At 51.2% G+C, this 3,107-nt stretch overlaps 1 protein-coding gene across 3 annotated transcripts in view; it reads left to right on the forward strand.

Annotated features, from left to right (window-relative positions):
- ZER1 (zyg-11 related cell cycle regulator) overlaps nt 1-3,107 on the forward strand; it is a 38,048-nt gene that overhangs the window by 5,383 nt on the left and 29,558 nt on the right. The window lies entirely within an intron of this gene.

Consider the following 3,107-nt stretch of genomic DNA (forward strand, 5'->3'; position numbering starts at 1 on the left):
ATCATTGTTGTTTGGCAGGTCCGGGCTGGGGATTCGAACCCGCCACCTTAGGTGTACGTGGCTGGCGCCTTAGCCGGTTGAGCTATAGGCGCCGAGCCCATTCCATCTTTCTAACATAGCCTTCCCTGAAGATTTAGTCTTCTCAGCTTTTTCAGGCCAGATAACCTCTGGTCATCACCTGCACCCCCTGGAGACCCCGACACTTGCCCTGACTTCCCTCACAGTCGTCTCACACCTGCAATCTCTGGGCCATGATCTGTTCCTCCTGGAAAGCGTCCAGCCCCTGTAAATAGGGCATTTGTTTGGGTTTTCCCCCCAGTTCCTGGGTTAATATTTCACAGGTGGACATAGCTCCAAGGCTTAGAGCTGCTGGCTTCCCCAGTCACTCCGTCCCCTGGATGAGGTCCATACTTCCTCCTCTGGACCTCAGTTTCTCATTATCCTCTGTTGTGTCAATGGCTGGACTGAAGATGGAATGATTTGGTGAGAAGCGTGGGTTTGCTTTAGTTTATATCTCTTTGTTTTTTTTAGAGACAGAGTCTCACTTTATTGCCCTCAGTAGTGTGCGATGGCATCACAGCTCACAGCAACCTCCAAATCCTGGGCTTAGGTGATTCTCTTGCCTCAGCCTCCCGAGTAGCCAGGACTACAGGCGCCTGCCACAACGCCCAGCAATTTTTTTGTTGCAGTTTGGCCGGGGCTGGGTTTGAACCTGCCACCCTCGGTATGTGGGGCTGGCGCCCTACCCACTGAACCACAGGCACTGCCCTGCATCTCTTGTCAGTTTTTTGACAAGCTTCTTATTAGTTGTGTGTGCCTCAGTGTCTTTTTCAGAAAATGGGGTAGCATTCTTGATCTCAGTGAAGTACTGAGATAATTCCAACAACAGCAAACCTTTGTTCTGTTAAATACCCTGTGCAAGTTGGGCATGGGGGATACAATAGTGCTTGCCCCCTGCAACTCCCCCCAACCAGATGTTGGTCCTGTCCTGCAGGGACTCACAGGCTGGAGGAAGGGTCAGCAAATTGTTTCACAAATGATTAATAAGCTACAAGTACAGGCTATCAGGAAATGTTTCATTGGTTAAATGAGAGGCGATAATGTATGAAATAGAGCCTGTAAGGAACTTTACGACCACATCTGGAAACATCCAACATGGAGGCAGTGCAGTAGTGACTTTTTTTCCCTTTTCTCTCCCACTTCCCATCTCCAAGGATGTCCTAAGTCCCAGATAGATCCAGTTTTAGAGAATCTGCAAGGGAAAGAATGGAGAAAGACTATAGATATGGTAGTCTGTCATAGTCCCCTCTCTTCCCAAGTTGCCAGAATTCCAGATGGACAAGAATGGGTGCCAGACCTGCATCTGAATGGGGCATAAGTGTCAGAGGGCTGTAGCCCCAGGCTTCTCTGCCTCGGTGCCAAAATGAGAATGGTTTCTTCCTTCTCCAGCTCCCCCCAATCCCAAGAAGCAGGGTTGGCACTGCCAAAGGGAAGTCATCAGATGGTACCATCTTCCCAGGTCATCTCTGGGGGGCTTTTGGTGACCTTGTGACTAATTAGCGTTTCTTCCACCTGTGCAGCAGTGTTAAGGCAGAGTAGCTACCTGGGGTATGGGCTCAGACCTGCAGGAAGAAGGCAAAGCCTTGGTGGTTCTTTCTCATTCAGAGTCATGAAGTGTCATCTGCAGTCACTGGGTGGCCAGCAGTGCCTTGGGCACTGGGCAGGGAGAACACAAGAGCAGTGCTGTGCCTCCAAGGCATCCTGCAGATCACAGTTTGTGGGTCCTTCTTGGTTTCTTTCTCAAGCCTTTGTTGAAAGCTGCTATGTGGCAGGTCCCAGGCTGGGTGCTGAGTGCTTTCTTTGTTCATTTAGCAGTTGCACTTGGGCCTGTGGTGCCAGTGCCCCTTGCACCCCCTCTGCTTGCAGCCTGGGTACTTCTTTTCCTTCTTCCTCAGAATAACTTTCCCTTCCTTCTTTTCCCACAAGAGTTAACTAGGGCTTTTCTTTTGGGTCTCAGCTAAAATATCACTTCTAAGGATACCTGCTCTGACTCCAGGGTCCAGGGCAGGTCCTCAAGTTAGGCACTCAAAGCCTTAGAACACTGGTCCCAATTACATACTATGCATTTGTGTGCTTTTAAGGTGGGTAAGGTAGATTCTGTCTCCCTCCAGAGCTGGTTTGCAAGGTCCTTGCCTGGTTTGCTCACATTGGACCCATAATGCCCAGTAGGTGGTTACTGAGTGAATAGGCCTAAGGGTGCCATGCCAAACAAAACAGATTGCCTCTGCCATGGTGGAGCTGGCCGTCTGTCAGGGAAGCAGATGATTAAAGCAGCATCAGTACAAAGCGTTCGTTGCTGTGGGGGGGCCTGTGGCACACACAGCAGGAACACCCAGCAGGTCAGGGATGGCTTCCCAGAGGAAGTAACTTTGACGCTGGGACCACTGGCAGCAGTTGAATTTGGATGGGGTCCATCAAAGAAGAGCAGGAAGGCAAAGATCTAAAGGTGACCTGTGCCTAGGGCCCATTGCCAAGGTGCTGAAGTGGACCAGGCTGGCTGGAGTAGGGGGTCAGTGGGGACCAAGTAGGCAAGAAAGCTGGTTCTAATTCTGGAGGCCCTGCCAGACGAGATTGGACTTGTCACTTTCCAGCAGGGCGAGGTCTCTCTGCCAGTAGCACTCCCTTCAGCTCCAGTTTGCCACGCGAGAGAGGCTGCAAGGCCCCTGACAATCTGGAAGTAAATGAAGGCAGAGGAAGGCCATGCCCTTTGTGCCTTCCCTTAAGGGTTTTACATTGCCAGTGGGACAGTTAACCCAGTGTGCCTTGTGGGAAACCCAGGCCTGGGAAGCACAGGCCCAGAGCTGGACTAGGACAGACCCTGCTCCTTGTTGTAGAGATGAGGTCTCACTATGTTGTGCAGACTGGTCTTGAACTCAGGGCCTCTACTAATCCTCCTTCCTTAGCCTCCCAAATTGCTAGGATTACAGACATGAGCCATTGCACCTAGCCTTAAAAATTTTTTCTTTGAGGCTCGGCGCCTGTGGCTCAAGTGGCTAAGGCGCCAGCCATGTACACCTAAGGTGGCGGGTTCGAATCCAGCCCAGGCC

This window comes from Otolemur garnettii, unplaced genomic scaffold (assembly GCF_000181295.1).
Source record: "Otolemur garnettii isolate 467f Iridium unplaced genomic scaffold, OtoGar3 scaffold00087, whole genome shotgun sequence".
In the NCBI taxonomy this organism is placed as follows: Eukaryota; Metazoa; Chordata; class Mammalia; order Primates; family Galagidae; genus Otolemur; species Otolemur garnettii.